This window comes from Triticum aestivum, chromosome 1A (assembly GCF_018294505.1).
Source record: "Triticum aestivum cultivar Chinese Spring chromosome 1A, IWGSC CS RefSeq v2.1, whole genome shotgun sequence".
Lineage (NCBI taxonomy): Eukaryota > Viridiplantae > Streptophyta > Magnoliopsida > Poales > Poaceae > Triticum > Triticum aestivum.
Genome location: NC_057794.1, coordinates 422,086,555 through 422,103,775, shown reverse-complemented (window position 1 = coordinate 422,103,775; position 17,221 = coordinate 422,086,555).

Here is a 17,221-nt window from a genome sequence, read left to right as displayed (position 1 = left end):
GTAGGGATAAGTTTTCTTTGGCTATGTTATTTTGATAAGACATAATTGCTTGATAAGCATACTTGGAGTATTACTATTTTTATGTCAATAATAAACTTTTATCTTGAATCTTTCGGATCTGAACATTCATGCCACAATAGAGAAAAATACATTTAAGAACATGCTAGAAAGCATTCCACATCAAAAATTTTGTTTTTATCATTTACCTACTCAAGGACGAGCAGGAATTAAGCTTGAGGATGCTTGATACGTCTCCAACATATCTATAATTTTTTATTGTTCCATGATATTATATTATCTGTTTTGGATGTCAATGGGCTTTATTTTACACTTTATATTATTTTTGGGACTAACCTATTAACCCAAGGCCAGTGCAAATTGCTGTTTTTTTTTGCCTATTTCAGTGTTTCGCAGAAAAGGAATATCAAACGGAATGAAACCTTTGGGAGTGTGATTTTTGGAACAAACATGATCCATAGGACCTGGAGTGGACCTGGAGTGGAAGCAGCAAGGAAGCCACGAGGCAGGAGGGCGTGCCCCAGGGGGGTGGGTGCGCCCCCACCCTCGTGGGCCCCTCGCAGCTCCATCGACCTACTTATTTCGCCTATATATAGTCTTATACCCTGAAAACTTCGGGGGAGCAACAAAACACCTTTTCCACCGCCGCGACCTTCTGTACCTGTGAGATCCCATCTTGGGGCCTTTTCTGGCGATCTGCCGAAGGGGGATTCGATCACGGAGGGCTTCTACATCAACACCATAGCCTCTCCGATGATGTGTGAGTAGTTTACCACAGACCTTCGGGCCATAGTTATTATCTAGATGGCTTCTTCTCTCTCTTTGGATCTCAATACAAAGTTCTCCTTGATCTTCTTGGAGATCTATTCGATGTAACTCCTTTTGCAGTGTGTTTGCCGAGATCCGATTAATTGTGGGTTTATGAACTTGATTATCTATGAATATTATTTGATTCTTCTCGGAATTCTTATATGCATGATTTGATATATTTGCAAGTCTCTTCGAATTATTGGTTTAGTTTGGCCTACTAGATTGATCTTTCTTGCAATGGGAGAAGTGCTTAGCTTTGGGTTCAATCTTACGGTGCTCAATTGTAGCGCCCCGAGACCGATGTGCCAGGTGTCCTCCAGTTATTCGCTGTGTTGCCATGTCTTTTGCTTGCGCGTTGCATCTTATCATGTCATCATGTGCATTGCATCATCATGTTTTCTAAACTTGCATCCGTCCGGGTTCCCCCAGTTCCGTCCGTTGTCCGTTCTGAGCCCAACCACACTCGCACGCGCCCGCGGCATGTCCGAAATATTATTTTATAAGTGGCCGGAAAATGTTCTCGGAATGGGTTGAAAGTTGGCATGCGGTGTTGTTTTGTTGTAGGTAGGCCGCCTGCCAAGTTTCATCGCATTCGGAGTTCGTTTGATGCCCCAACGGATAACTATAGCGACATTATAGTCGGTCAAAACGTCGGACGTTTTCGGTCTCCGGAAACAGATGCCGGGCTCTCTCTCTCTTCTCCCCCTCGCAGTCTCCCCACAGCCCACCTATTCCATCCTCTTTCCCCTCTTCGCTTCCAGAGTTGTCCGATGCGATCGCACGGTCCGAAACCCTCTCTGCTCAGTGCATCAACCCCCCTCGCACGTGCGTCCGAAAAGCTGTCCTGGACCCGACCCGGGCAGTCGCCACTGTTGTGTCCGGATCATCCCCAAACGTCTACAAAACATCTCTGTTTTGTTTATTGGACTTCCCAACCTAGTTATCTCGACCCGTCCGATTTTGATCGGAGGAACCAAATCGTGCTACACCTAGTTCCCCAATTATCTTCGGTTTAGTTTTGCGCCCAACCAGTCTATTTTTCTCAACCGCCCAATTTCGATCGAAGGGTCCGAATCTACCCTAAACTTCCCCCCTCTTTCCATATATAAAAGACTCCTAGTCTAAATCTGGACAAAACCCTAAAATCTAGGACTTGTCCCTTCACCCGCCGCCACACTCTCCACCAAATCCCCCCTCAGTATCCATCCCTCCCCAACCATCGCTCGCCACCTACAGTCTCCAGATCCCGAGCCGCGCCGCCGCATCGTCCTCGCCACTCCTTTGCGCGTGCCAAGCCGCTGAGCCACCCGAGCTCCCCTGCCCGAGGCCGCCGTCTTCAACTGGCCTCGACCGAGACCCGTCTATCCCGACGACCCCTTCCTGCAGGACCCCTTCGCGCCGCCCCTCTCTTTTCCTTCCTTTCTCCTCTGGTCCTTCTCCCTCCACTCCTCGCTCTCACCTTGTTTCCCTGTAGGAACCAAAAAGAGCTGCCTCCTCTTGAACCACCATGGCGCCCGAGTCCTCCTTACAAGACCACCACCGCCGCCATGGACAGCCGCCGTCCAGGACCTTTGCCGCTATGCCCGGCTCCTTCCTCCTCCTCAAGGAGATGCCCTCGCCTCGAGCATCAGCGCGCCAAGGCCCGCCTTCTGAAGTCCCTCATCGCCGAACCTCCCCATCACCTGCAGGTCACTAACCCTTTCTCTCCGTCCTCCATTCCTCCTCTTTTTCCCTCTCTCTCGATCCCCGCTCTCTTATGCCCCTGTCTCTCCCTGCCATGGACAGGTACTGCCAAGCCGGGATCCGCCGCTGGGAACAGACACTTCCCCCTTTCCGAACCCTTCCGCCGGCCTCCACCACCTCGCCGGAGCTACTGCCGCGTCGTGCCGCCGTCGTTGACCCTTGTCTGCATCGCCTCGGCCCCTGGCACTGCATCCTCTATTTCCTTCGAGAGAGCGAACACCTCGCCCGCGTTGACTTCGCCTGGACCCGGCGTCGCCTCGATCTGGAGTCGCCTCGATCTGGAGTGGCCCATCGACCTCCAGATCCACCGAACTAGGCCACACCGCTGCTGGCCCAGCAACCGGCCTCCTTCCTTTCCAGCTGGGCCAAAGCCCATGGTGAGGCCACCCCACCGAAGCCCCTCTATTTTTTTCTGTTGTTGGGCCAACAGATTCAGCCCGAGGTGCCTTTTTTTTCCTGCTGAGAATTTTTTCTAATTTCGAGAGAAAGACAGTTTTGCAGATAAGCCCCTGTTCTTCATGCATTTAATAACTTCACAACTGTGCATCGGATCTAAATAAATTATATATGAAATTTGCTTAGAATTTTGTCTAGTTTAATAATATGCAACTCTCATCCATGTTTGAAATGATTAAAATGCCGTTTGGTTAAATTTTCCCCTATGCCATGTTAAAATGATTTAATTCATAACTAATTAACCGTAGCTCCAAATTTAATAAACTTTATATGTAAATGGGGTAGAATTTTGCCTAGTTTAACATGGTGGCTTCATCTTGCATGGTTAACAACTCTAAAATATGGTTTAGGGCAGAACAGTACCAAACCTAATAAATGCACATGAGGATTTTCCGGAATTGTTGTTTGTTGTTTCCGGCCTCATTTAAACTTGACTAGATAGGTAGTTTTCTTTGCTTCACCCCTTGCCATGCTAACCAACATTTAATATTGTTAAGTACATAAATGAGATCGAACTAAATAACTTGATGTGGTGTTTCGTCAATATGCAACTCGTTGCATATTGAGCTCCATTTAATTTGTAGGATTGCTTGTGCACTTTGCCATGCCATGCCTCATTAAACCGGACATGCATCATACTTGTTGTGCATCATGCCATGATTTTTTGGTGGTTATTTACTATGTTGCGTGCTTCTTTCCGGTGTTGCTTCTTCGGGTTGGTTTCGATAACGTCGTGTTGTGAGGATTCGTTCGACTACATCCGTTTATCTTCTTCATGGACTCGTTCTTATTCCTTGCGGGATTTCAGGCAAGATGACCATACCCTCGAAATCACTTCTATCTTTGCTTGCTAGTTGCTCGCTCTTTTGCTATGCCTATGCTGCGATACCTACCACTTGCCTATCATGCCTCCCATATTGTTAAGCCAAGCCTCTAACCCACCTTGTCCTAGCAAACCATTGTTTGGCTATGTTACCGCTTTGCTCAGCCCCTCTTATAGCATTGTTAGTTGCAGGTGAAGATGAAGTTTGTACCTTGTTGGTACATGGTTATGTCGTTCCTTGTTGGAACATGATTATTTGTTGGGATATCACAATATGTCTTATTTAATTAATGCACCTATATACTTGGTAAAGGGTGGAAGGCTCGGCCTTTTTTCCTAGTGTTTTGTTCCACTCTTGCCGCCTTAGTTTCCGTCATATCGGTGTTATGTTCTCGGATTTTGCGTTCCTTACGCGGTTGGGTAATAATGGGAACCCCTTGATAGTTCACCTTGAATAAAACTCTTCCAGCAATGCCCAACTTTGGTTTTACCATTCGCCACCTAGCCTCTTTTTCCCTTGGGTTCCGCGGACTCAAGGGTCATCTTTATTTAAACCCCCGGGCCAGTGCTCCTCTGAGTGTTGGTCCAACCTGTCAGCTGGTGGTGGCCACCAGGGGCAACTCTGGGCTGGCCTACCCGTACCTTGGACAATCCGGTGTGCCCTGAGAACGAGATATGTGCAGCTCCTATCGGGATTTGTCGGCACATCCGGGCGGTGTTGCTAGTTTAGTTTTACCCTTGTCGAGAATGTCTTGTAGAACCGAGATGCCGAGTCTGATCGGAATGTCTCGGGAGAAGGTTTATCCTTCGTTGACCGTGAGAGCTTGTGATGGGCTAAGTTGGGCACCCCTGCAGGGATTTGAACTTTCGAAAGCCATGCCCGCGGTTATGGGCAGATGGGAATTTGTTAATGTCCGGTTGTAGAAAACCTGAAGTTGACCTTAATTAAAATACATCAACCGCGTGTGTTACCATGATGGTCTCTTTCCAGCAAAGTCCGGGAAGTGAACACGGTGTTGGAGTTATGCTTGACGTAGGTTGTTTTAGGATCACTTCTTGATCATAGTTGTTCGACCGTGCTTTTGCCTTCTCTTCTCGCTCTCTTTTGCGAATAGGTTAACCACCACATATGCTAGTCGCTTGCTGCAGCTCCACCTCATACCTTTACCTTACCCATAAGCTTAAATAGTCTTGATCGCGAGGGTGCGATATTGTTGAGTCCCCGTGAGTCACAGATACTTCAAAAACCAGCTTGCAGGTGCCGATGAGTCCGTGCAGATGACGCAACCAAGCTCAAGGAGGAGCTCGATGAAGATCTTGTCCTTTGTGTTGTTTCGTTCTAGTTGATCAGTAGTGGAGCCCAGTTGGGGTCGATCGGGGACCTTGTCGCATTTGGGGTTCTTCTTTTATTTTGGTTCCGTAGTCGGACCTTGATTGTTTTTGGATGTTGTAATGCTTTATTCATGTAATGATGTGAAGTGGCGATTATAAGCCAACTATGTATCTCTTTCCCTTATGTATTACATGGGTTGTGTGAAGATTACCTCACTTGCGACATTGCTTTCAACGCGGTTATTCCTCTAAGTCGTGCTTCGACACGTGGGAGATATAGCCGCATCGAGGGCGTTACATCGATCCCAGTGACAGAAAGGGAAACGACACATATTGTATTGTTGCCATCGAGGATAAAAAGATGGGGTTTATATCATATTGCTTGAGTTTATCCCTCTACATCATGTCATCTTGCCTAATGCATTACTCTGTTCTTATGAACTTAATACTCTAGATGCATGCTGGATAGCGGTCGATGTGTGGAGTAATAGTATTAGATGCAGAATCGTTTTGGTCTACTTGAAACGGACGTGATGCCTATATTCATGATCATTTCCTTAGATATCATCATAACTATGCGCTTTTCTATCAATTGCTCGGCAGTAATTTGTTCACCCACTGTAATACATGCTATCTTGAGAGAAGCCACTAGTGAAACCTATGGCCCCCGAGTCTACTTTACATCATATAAGTTTCCAACCTACAATTCTAGTTTACTGTTTATTTTGCAATCTTTATTTTCCAATCTATACCACAAAAATACCAAAAATATTTATCTTATTATCTTTATCAGATCTCACTTTTGCAAGTGGCCGTGAAGGGACTGACAACCCCTTTATCGCGTTGGTTGCAAGGTTCTTATTTGTTTGTGCAGGTACTAGGCGATTTGCGTGTAGTCTCCTACTGGATTGATACCTTGGTTCTCAAAAACTGAGGGAAATACTTATGCTACTTTGCTGCATCACCCTTTCCTCTTCAAGGGAAAACCAACACATGCTCAAGAGGTAGCAAGCAGCAGTACCATATTCCTTCTTCAACACTTCCTTTTTGGAGCTTACTTCCTCCTCCACAGCCACATAGTCCTCATCCTCATAATCTAAGGTTTTCTTCTTCCTTGATCTGGTGGCTGCCTTGGGCAAATTGCTTGGAGTGCTCCTGTTGCCATCATCATAGCTGCTTGAGGGACTAGTGCCCTCACTCATGTGCACTTGCTCTTCTGATTTGTTCTGGCAATCGCTCTGGTCAGACATTCTGGCAACCAAATAACAACAGACCCTGTGAATAGTTATAAATGAGGTAGAGTGGATGAGCATCACAAAGTGCAGAGTTTTTACAAAATAGATGAGTCAAAAACTTAGTTTTAGTTCTCCACAGAAAGCATTTCGGAGCTACCGATTTTTTAAACTCGGTGACACCGAAGAAACTTTTGGAGTCTAAACTAGTGAACTCGGTCAGACCGAGTCACAGTTTGGTGGCTCCGAGATTGCTATGGTTTCACAGAGAGTCGAACTCGGTCACACCAATTTGCAACTTTCGGTCAGACCGAAAAGTGCAAGTGTAATGGCCTAAGCCAAATCGGTGAGACCGATTTCTACAACTCGGTCGGTCTGAGATGAGTTCGGCGGAAACCTAACCCTAAATTTTTAAATCAAACCTAATCTAAGGAATGTTTTCTCTAGATAGATTGATTTCATACATGGTAAAGAACATGGCATTGCATTGCGCTAAGAATTGGAGTAAGGAATTAGCACAAAGGATCGAACTCATACCCTAGTTTGTCGGTGAGTTCGCTACGGCGGCAATGATGGGGTTGAATCTCACTGAAGGTGACGAAACCAGCGGCGGGAGGTCGCTGGCGATGAGAAGATGATTCGGAGACCCGAGGCGGCAGAGCAGGACACGCGCGGGCTGAGGAGGTTTGAAGAAATTTCCAAAATCTCACCCGTGGGTTTATATATCCCGACCCTGTCGGTGTGACCGAGTGGAACAACTAGGTGGCACCGAGATGCAGAATCACAAGCGGTTACTACAACTCGATATGACCGAAAAGTTCAAATCGATTGCACCAAGATTGAAAACCTAGATCAACTCAGTGAACTCGGTGTGACAGAGGTCACTTGATCGGTCAGACCAAAATGCATAGAGAGCTTTTGGAAGTTTAAGTCTATGACGAATCGGGGACTCTGAGTGCTCCTCACATAGAGTGGTTCGAATCTGACTTGATCAAATTTTGTGATGTAGCATGAATAGAGTTTGAGACGAGAAGAGCATAGATAGCTAGAGGAAGTTCTTAGGCGTTCTTGTCCATCCACTTGGCAAAAGAGAAAAAGCCAAACAATCAAAACAACAAGTGGATGTCCTTGAATGAGTTAAATATGCAATCAACATGCTCACACAATAAAATTTCAAATGAAATATGTGGCAAGGCATGCACAAACACTCTAGCATCTATCAAGCAATTGGCGATGACAAGGTCATCTATATATGAGTATATTGACTTAGGAGTCAAATGAGAACATTTGATCATAGGTCATACTCATCATTTAAGCTCAAGTGGGGTTACCACTTTTCCATAAAGCATTGTTGTCTTCACACAATTAGAGTTGCTTTAGCTCAATTGTTAGAGGAAAGCTCCCCCTAGATGTGATATCCCCCCTAGGAGGGATGAACTAACCTTGGGTTTTGTCGATGATGACTTCATGTAGATGTTGAAGATGTGGATGCTCAATGTTGATGTAGATCATGTGGAGCAATCCATTGGAGTGAGTTGCACTTTCGATACCTACACGGGTTAGTCCCACAAGGAACAAACAAGAATATCCATAGACATAGAGTGATATACACACAATATGATGTCCATGAAAGCATTGGGTTACCTTGTCCCTTGTCTTACCAACAAGAGGGTTTGTGACTCCTTGAACTAGTGTAAGATGTGGAAGTTGTTTGCACTTGTCCTCACCAAAATAATATGAGTGAAGTATGTTGGCGGAGTCACCCTCAAGAATTCTATAGTTCTTCTTCTTCGGGATCCACATCATCTTGATGGGAATCCTTGGAGTTGTAGTCGTACTTGATGAAGTAGAACCTGATGTAGTCTTGGGAACCCACTTGACCAAGGCCTTAGGAGCTTCTTCAAATGCATCAATCTCCTCTTGAAGCTTGTCCTTGCCCTTTTGCTTGTGATCTTGTGGTCTTGTGGTGGAAGATCATCTTGAGCTTGTGTCCCTTGGAAAGAAGTAGGATCATACTTATCTTGTTGAGGAGCAAACTTCGTCTTGGGGTATTGATCTTCATCCCACTCAACTCCATTGGCATTCAACTTTCATTCAAAACCAATACCTTGATTCTTCCGGTGCCTTCCTCGCTTGCATACAATTTCCTTAGATTGCTTACTCCCGGCAAGGCTCTTGTAAACACCTTTCTCTATAATTCCCTTCAATAAGCTATTTTTGCTCAAGTGTAACTTGGCTAAGAGACTCGTTAGTGGAATCAAGAGAACTACTAGAAGTAACAATATTGGATTTATCATTATTATTGTTACTACTAGAAGGAGAATCTTTCTTACTCTTGTTGCTAGATTTTACTCTTGGCATATAAGTAGACAAGAGTAAATGCCTGGCAATGTAAGAAGAACTTTTCTTGCGAAGATCATCATTGATTGCTTTTAAGAACCCATGCTCTTGCTCAAGGTTGAGCTTTTCAAAGCATAGCTTCTCATGAGTCTTTAAAAGCTCTCGTTGATTTTCCAAGGTAGTTTCATCAGCTAACTTAAGAGTGTTTAGTTCTTTAGTTAGGCACTCAATATCCTTCTTATCATCATCATTCGTTTTATCTTGATTATCATGATTAATAGCAAGTTCATCATAGTTTTCATCACTAGAGTTGTCAACAAGTAAATCATCATCACCTAGCAAATCATCTTCATCACTATTGAAATCAACATACTCGGGGTGTGATACCTTTGGGCCTTTAGCCATGAAGCATCTTCCAATTCCTTCATTTGGTGAGTCAAATATGTCGTAGGAGTTGGTTGACACAAGTGCTAGACCGGCAACACTTTCATATTGAGTATATTCGGAGTCAGAGTGATAACTTCTCTCGGAGTGTTTCTTGGAGTCGGAGCCGGATACCCATTCACCAACATGAGCTTGATGTCTTTGTTTTGTGTAGCTCCTTGATGACTTGTCCTTCCTTTCTAAATCCTTGCTTCTTCGAGATGTTCTTCGTTCATAACGATCATCTCTACTCCTTCTTTCGCTTGGTGGTGATTCTTCTCTTCTACTTCTCCTTTTTGGTGAATCTTATCTTTGTTCGTAGGGAGTCATACACTCATTGGAGTAGTCCGGTCTTCCACAATTGTAGCAATTACGTTCACGACTCAAAGATCTTTTGTCATTGTAGGGCCTTGACTTGGAACTTCTTTCCTTGCTTCAATCTTGTAGAACTTGTTGAAGTTCTTCACCATTAGGCTCAATTCCTCATTGAAGGTTTGTTTCTCACTTGATGATGTAGTAGCATCACATGAGGTTTTGTAAGCACCACTAGACTTGTTATGAAGCTCTTCCTTATCCTTGAGTGACATCTCATGAGCAACAATTCTTCCAATGACTTCCGTTGGCTTGAGATCTTTGTAATTGGGCATCATTTGGATCAACATGCACACGGTATCATATTTTCCATCCAAGGCTCCTAGGATCTTCTTGATTATGAATCTATCGGTTATGTCCTCACTTCCTAAGCCGACAATCTCATTTGTGATGAGAGCAAGCCTAGATTACATTTCAGCGACACCTTCACCATCCTTCATTTTGAACTTGTCAAGTTGACTTTGAAGCACATCCAATTTGGATTCCTTGACAGAGTCGGTACCCTCGTGCATATCAATCAAAGTATCCCAAATTTCCTTTGCATTCTCAAGACGGTTGATTTTTTCGAATTCTTTGGGGCACAATCCATTGAAGAGGATATCACAAGCTTGAGCATTGTATTGCAACATCTTCAACTCTTCCGCGCTAGCTTCATGGTTCGGTTCTCTACCATCAAATAATTCACCTTGCAAGCCAATACACACAATAGCCCAAACGACAGGGTTATGTCCAAGAATATGCATTTTCATCTTATGCTTCCAACTAGCAAAATTAGTACCATCAAAGTAAGCACCTCTATGGTGGTAATTTCCCTTGCTAGATGCCATACTCTCCTAGGTTGTGAAACCAAGGCTATGATCACCAAAAGCTATGGAAATTAAGGAAAATGGAGACCAAAGCTCTAATACCACTTGTAGGATCGAAAGTATGTCTAGAGGGGGGTGATTAGACTACTTGACCAGATAAAAATCTAGCCTTTTCCCAATTTTAAGCTTTGGCAGATTTTAGCAACTTAGAACAAGTCAGGTAATCAACCTACACATGTAAGTCTAAGAGTATAGCAACAAAATGTAAAACATTATATATGAAGGTAAAGGTAGGAGTTTGGAGGGAGCAAACGCAATGTAGACACGAAGATTTTTGGCATGGTTCTGATAGGTGGTGCTATCGTACATCCACGTTGATGGGGACTTCAACCCACGAAGGGTAACGGTTGCGCGAGTCCATGTATGGCTCCACCCACGAAGGGTCCATGAAGAAGCAACCTTGTCTATCCCACCATGGCCATCGCCCATGAAGGACTTGCCTCACTAGGGTAGATCTTCACGAAGTAGGCGATTTCCTTGCCCGTAAAAACTCCTTGGTTCAACTCTACAATCTTGTCGGAGGCTCCCAAGTGACACCTAACGAATCTAGGAGACATCACTCTCCAAAAGGTAATAGATGGTGTGTTGATGATGAATCCTTGCTCTTGTGCTTCAAATGATAGTCTCCCCAACACTCAACTCTCTCTCTCACGGATTTGGATTTGGTGGAAAATATGATTTGAGTGGAAAGCAACTTAGGGAAGACTAGAGATCGAGATTCATATGGTTGGAATGGAATATCTTGGTCTCAACACATGAGTAGGTGGTTCTCTCTCAGAAAATGTATGTTGGAAGTGTAGGCACGTTCTGATGGCTCTCCTCACTGATGAACGAAGGGTGGAGGGGTATATATAGCCTCCACACAAAATCTAACCGTTACACAGAAATCACCAAACTCGATGGGACCGAATCATGAAACTCAGTCAGACCGATTTAATTCAAAATGTGAACGTTAGACTTTTCGGTGGGACCGGCATGTCAACTTGGTGGGACCGATTTCATTAGGGTTAGGGCATAACGTAATCTCGGTGAGACCGATTACACAAACTCGGTGTAACCGATTTTGGTAATAAGCTAACCAGAGAGTTGGTCAGGCAAACTTGGTGGGACCGAATCGCTCATTTCGGTGACATCGAAACATTACGAAAGGGAAATAGAGAGTTTGCATTGCGAACTCGGTGGGACCGATCGCTCATCTCGGTTGGACTGAAATGTTACGAAGGGAAACAGAGAGTCTGTAATTGATACGTCCATTTTGCATCATGCTTTTATATCAATATTTATTGCATTATGGGCTGTTATTTCACATTATGTCACAATACTTATGGCTATTCTCTCTTATTTTACAAGGTTTACATAAGGAGGGAGAATGCCGGCAGCTGGAATTCTGGGCTGGAAAAGGAGCAAATATTAGAGACCTATTCTGCACAACTCCAAAAGTCCTGAAACTCCACGGAACACCTTATAACAAATAATGAAAAATCCTCGCCAAAGATGAAGACCAGGGGGCACACACCCTTCTCACGAGGGTGGGGGGCGCACCCCCTACCTCGTGGCCCCCCTGGTGGCTCTTCAATGACCAACTTCTCCTATATGAAGTCTTTCGTCGAGAAAAAAAGGAGGCAACCTTACGGGACGAAACTCCGCTGCCACGAGGCGGAACCTTGGAGGATCCAATCTAGAGCTTCGACAGAGCTATTCTGCCGGGGAAACTTCCCTCCCGGAGGGGGAAATCATCGCCATCGTCATCACCAACGCTCCTCTCATCGGGAGAGGGCAATCTCCATCAACATCTTCATTAGCACCATCTCATCTCAAAACCCTAGTTCATCTCTTGTATCCAATTCTTGTCTCCAAGTCCGGGATTGGTGCTAGTAGGGTGCTAGTAGTGTTAATTACTCCTTGTAGTTGATGCTAGTTGGTTTAATTGGTGGAAGATCATATGTTCAAATCCTTTATGCATATTAATACCCCTCTGATTATGAACATGTTTATGCTTTGTGAGTAGTTACGTTTGTTCCTGAGGACAAGGGAGAAGCCTTGCTATTAGTAGTCATGTGAATTTGGTATTCGTTCGATATTTTGATGAGATGTATGTTGTCTAGCCTCTAGTGGTGTTATGTGAACATCGACTACATAACACTTCACCATTATTTGGGCCTAGAGGAAGGCATTGGGAAGTAATAAGTAGATGATGGGTTGCTAGAGTGACATAAGCTTAAACCCTAGTTTATGCGTTGCTTCGTAAGGGGCTGATTTGGATCCATATGTTTCATGCCATGGTTAGGTTTACCTTAATACTTTTGTTGTAGTTGCGGATGCTTGCAATAGAGGTTAATCATAAGTGGGATGCTTGTTCAAGTAAGAACATCACCCAAGCACGGGTCCACCCACATGTCAAATTATCAAATTACCGAACGCGAATCATATGAATGTGATGAAAACTAGCTTGACGATATTCCCATGTGTCCTCGGGAGCGCTTTTCCTTATATAAGAGTTTGTCTAGGCTTGTCCTTTGCTACAAAAAGGATTGGGCCACCTTGCTGCACTTTATTTACTTTTGTTGCTTGTTGCTCGTTACAAATTATCTCATTACAAAACTATCTGTTACCACTTATTTCAGTACTTGCAGAGAATACCTTGCTGAAAACCGTTTATCATTTCCTTCTGCTCCTCGTTGGGTTCGACACTCTTACTTATGGAAAGGACTATGATAGATCCCCTATACTTGTGGGTCATCAAGACTCTTTTCTGGTGCCGTTGCCAGGGAGTGAAGCGCCTTTGGTAGGTGGAATTTGGTAAGGAAACATTTATATAGTGTGCTGAAATTTACTGTCACTTGTTACTATGGAAAGTAATCCTCTGAGGGGCTTGTTCGGGGTATCTTCACCCCGACCAGTAGATCAAAGAGTTGCTCCTTAACCTATTGAACCTATTGAAAATGAAATTCCTTATGAGTATCCTTCAAGTATAATAGAAAAACTGCTAGCTAATCCTTTTACAGGAGATGGAACAAAGGATCCTGATGAACACCTAATATATGTGGATGAAGTTTGTGGATTATTTAAGCTTGCAGGTATTCCCGATGATGTTTCTAAGAAGAAGGTCTTCCCTTTATCTTTGAAGGGAGACACATTGATATGGTATAGGCTATGTGATGATATGGGATCATGGAACTACAGAAGATTGAAATTGGAATTTCATCAAAAGTATTACCCTATGCATCTTGTTCATCGTGCTCGCAATTATATATATAATTTTTGGCCTCATGAAGGAGAAAGCATCGCTCAAGCTTGGGGGAGGCTTAAATCAATGTTATATTCATGCCCCAATCATGAGCTTCCAAGAGAAACAATTCTTCAAAAAATTTATGCTCGGCTTTCTGAAAATAATCACACCATGCTCGATAATTCTTGTGCTGGCTCTTTTATGATGAAGACTATTGGATTTAGATGGGATTTATTGGATAGAATTAAATGCAACTCTGAAGATTGGGACCTCGACAATGGTAAGGAGTCAGGTATGACACCTAAGTTTGATTGTGTTAAATCTTTTATGGATACCGATATTTTCTGTAAGTTTAGCACTAAATATGGACTTGATTTTGAGATAGTAGCTTCTTTCTGTGAATATTTTGCTACTTATGTTGATGTAACGCCCTTGATGCGGCTATATCTCCTACGTGTCGAAGCACGACTTAGAGGCATAACCGCATTGAAAGCAATGTCGCAAGTAAGGTAATCTTCACAACAACCCATGTAAATAGATAAAAGGGGTAAAGGTACATAGTTGGCTTACACTCGCCACGTCACACAAATACATGAATAACATTACAATCATCCAATACACTCATGGTACGACTACGGTACCAAAATAAAAGATCAACCCCCACATGCGACACTGTAGGATCGAAAGTATGTCTAGAGGGGGGGGTGATTAGACTACTTGACCAAATAAAAACTTAACCTTTTCCCAATTTTAGTTCTTGGCAGATTTTAGCTAATTTAGGACAGGTCAAGCAATCATCACATAATTCAAGCAAGCATGCAAAGAGTATATAGGCAGCGGAAAGTAAAGCATGCAACTTGCAAGAATGTAAAGGGAAGTGTTTGGAGAATTCAAACGCTATTGGAGACACGGATGTTTTTCCCGTGGTTCGGATAGGTGGTGCTATCCTACATCCACGTTGATGGAGACTTCAACCCACGAAGGGTAACGGTTGCGCGAGTCCACACAGGGCTCCACCCAAGGGCAACGGTTGCGCGAGTCCACACAGGGCTCCACCCACGAAGGGTCCACGAAGAAGCAACCACCCACAAAGGGTCCACGAAGAAGCAACCTTGTCTATCCCACCATGGCCATCGCCCACACAGGACTTGCCTCACTAGCGGTAGATCTTCACGAAGTAGGCGATCTCCTTGCCCTTACAAACTCCTTGGTTCAACTCCACAATCTTGTCGGAGGCTCCCAAGTGACACCTAGCCAATCTAGGAGACACCACTCTCCAAGAAGTAACAAATGGTGTGTAGGTAATGAACTCCTTGCTCTTGTGCTTCAAATGATAGTCTCCCCAACACTCAACTCTCTCTCATAGGATTTGGATCTGTTGGAAAGAAGGTTTGAGTGGAAAGCAACTTGGGAAGGCTAGAGATCAAGATTCATATGGTAGGAATGGAATGTCTTGATCTCAACACATGAGTAGGTGGTTCTCTCTCAGAACATATGAGTTGGAATGGTGTGTGTGTTCTGATGGCTCTCTCTTCTAATGAGAAGGAGGTGGAGGGGTATATATAGCCTCCACACAAAATCCAACCGTTACACAGTTTTCCAATCTCGGTGGGACCGAATCAACTAGCTCGGTCGGACCAAAAATGTAAACCTAGTGACCGCTAGTGATTTTCTGTGGGATTGACATGCAACTCGGTAGGACCGATATGGTTAGGGTTTGGGCATAACGTAATCTCGGTGAGACCGATTACACAAACTCGGTGAGACCGAATTTGGTAATTAGCTAACCAGAGAGTTGGTCAGGCAAACTCGGTGGGACCGATTTGCTCTTTCGGTGAGACCGAGTGGAACTCGGTGAGACCAAAAAGTTACAAAGGGGAAACACCGAGTTTACATTGCAATCTCGGTGGGACCGATTCGCTCTTTCGGTGGGACCGAAAAGTTACGAAAGGGAAACAGAGAGTTTGCAACCCCATCTCGGTGAGACCGAGATCCCTATCGGTAGGACCGAATTGCTAGGGTTTGGCAGTGGCTAATGACAAGTGAAACTCGGTGGCGCCGGATAGGAAGAATCGGTAGGACCGAGTTTGGCTTAGGGTTTAGGTCATATGTGGATATGGGAAAGTAGTTGAGGGTTTTGGAGCATATCACTAAGCACATGAAGCAAGAGGCTCATTAAGCAACACCTCATCCCTCCTTAATAGTATTGGCTTTTCCTAAAGACTCAATGTGATCTTGGATCACTAAAATATAAAATGAAGAGTCTTGAGCTTTTGAGCTTGAGCCAATCCTTTGTCCTTAGCATTTTGAGGGTTCCATTTTCACATCCATGCCATGCCAATCATTGAGCTTTCCTGAAATAATCATCTTGGAATAGCATTAGCTCAATGAGCTACATGTTGTTATGAATTACCAAAACCACCTAGGGATAGTTGCACTTTCAATCTCCCCCTTTTTGGTAATTGATGACAACATATAGATCAAAGCTTCGACAAATGATAATAAGCATGAAATATATCATCGCTTTGAGAAGTATGTGATAAGTAAGAGCTCCCCCTAAATTTGTGCATATTTAAAATTTGCTTTGGACTGCAAATGCACAAAGAGTCAGAGTCATGGGTTACTCTTCCATGTCACATACATCTTGGTGGAGCGCTTAAAATGATAAGAGTGAAATGCATGCACTCATCACCAAGAATAATGAATGATCACATAAGATAGATAAGATAATAGCATTAAGCAAGCATTAAGTGTAGCTTATGATCAAACACATGATCATCGATGTCTCACAAATAATGACGCAGTATCTCAAGCACTCAAAAGCAAACAAGTTCAAAAAACCACCAAATAAAGCAAGAGAGAAAAGCAACACTCTCTCTCTCTCTCGAAGCCTATGATCTATACATCTTCTCCCCCTTTGGCAACAAGTTACCAAAAAGTTCCTAGAAAATGCATAGCACTAGATCGATGCTCAGGCTTGATCTTCAGGTGGTGGTGGAGTCCGGATCACTCCAAGGACGAAGGCTTCGGTAGATGCTGAAGTAGTCGCTGGAGTTGGAGCTGAAGTAGATGCTGGAGCTGGTGGAGTTGAGGCTGTAGCTGGTGCTGAAGTGGTGGCTCTGGTGTCAGCAACTGGCACGGCAGATGACCTCAGGCCTCGTGGCACTCTGGCAAAGGTATGAGTGGTAGTCCTGCCTCTCCTCTCCTGCATGTCCTCCTGGAGCTGCTCCACTACAGACTAAACTTCTGTTACCTTGACATCCAAGTCATAGAACTTCTGTTCCATGATTCTCTCTAGGCTCTGCTGATTCTGAGTGAGAGTGGCCAGACTTTGCTCAATCCTCAGCGTGGATGCAATCAAGTAACCAAGCTACTCTTGTTTGGTCTTCAAAAAGTATTCAGATGCCTCCTCTTGGGTAGGCATTTTGGCAGCTTTCTCCTTCCTTGCCTTCTCCTTCTTTGCAAATGCTTGGGCAGATGATGGCTCGTTCTCAGTCATGACAACTTCATTGTCCTCAAAATCTGGACGAATGGGCAGGTGTTCCTTGTCCAATAGATATATGCCTGTGCCCATCTT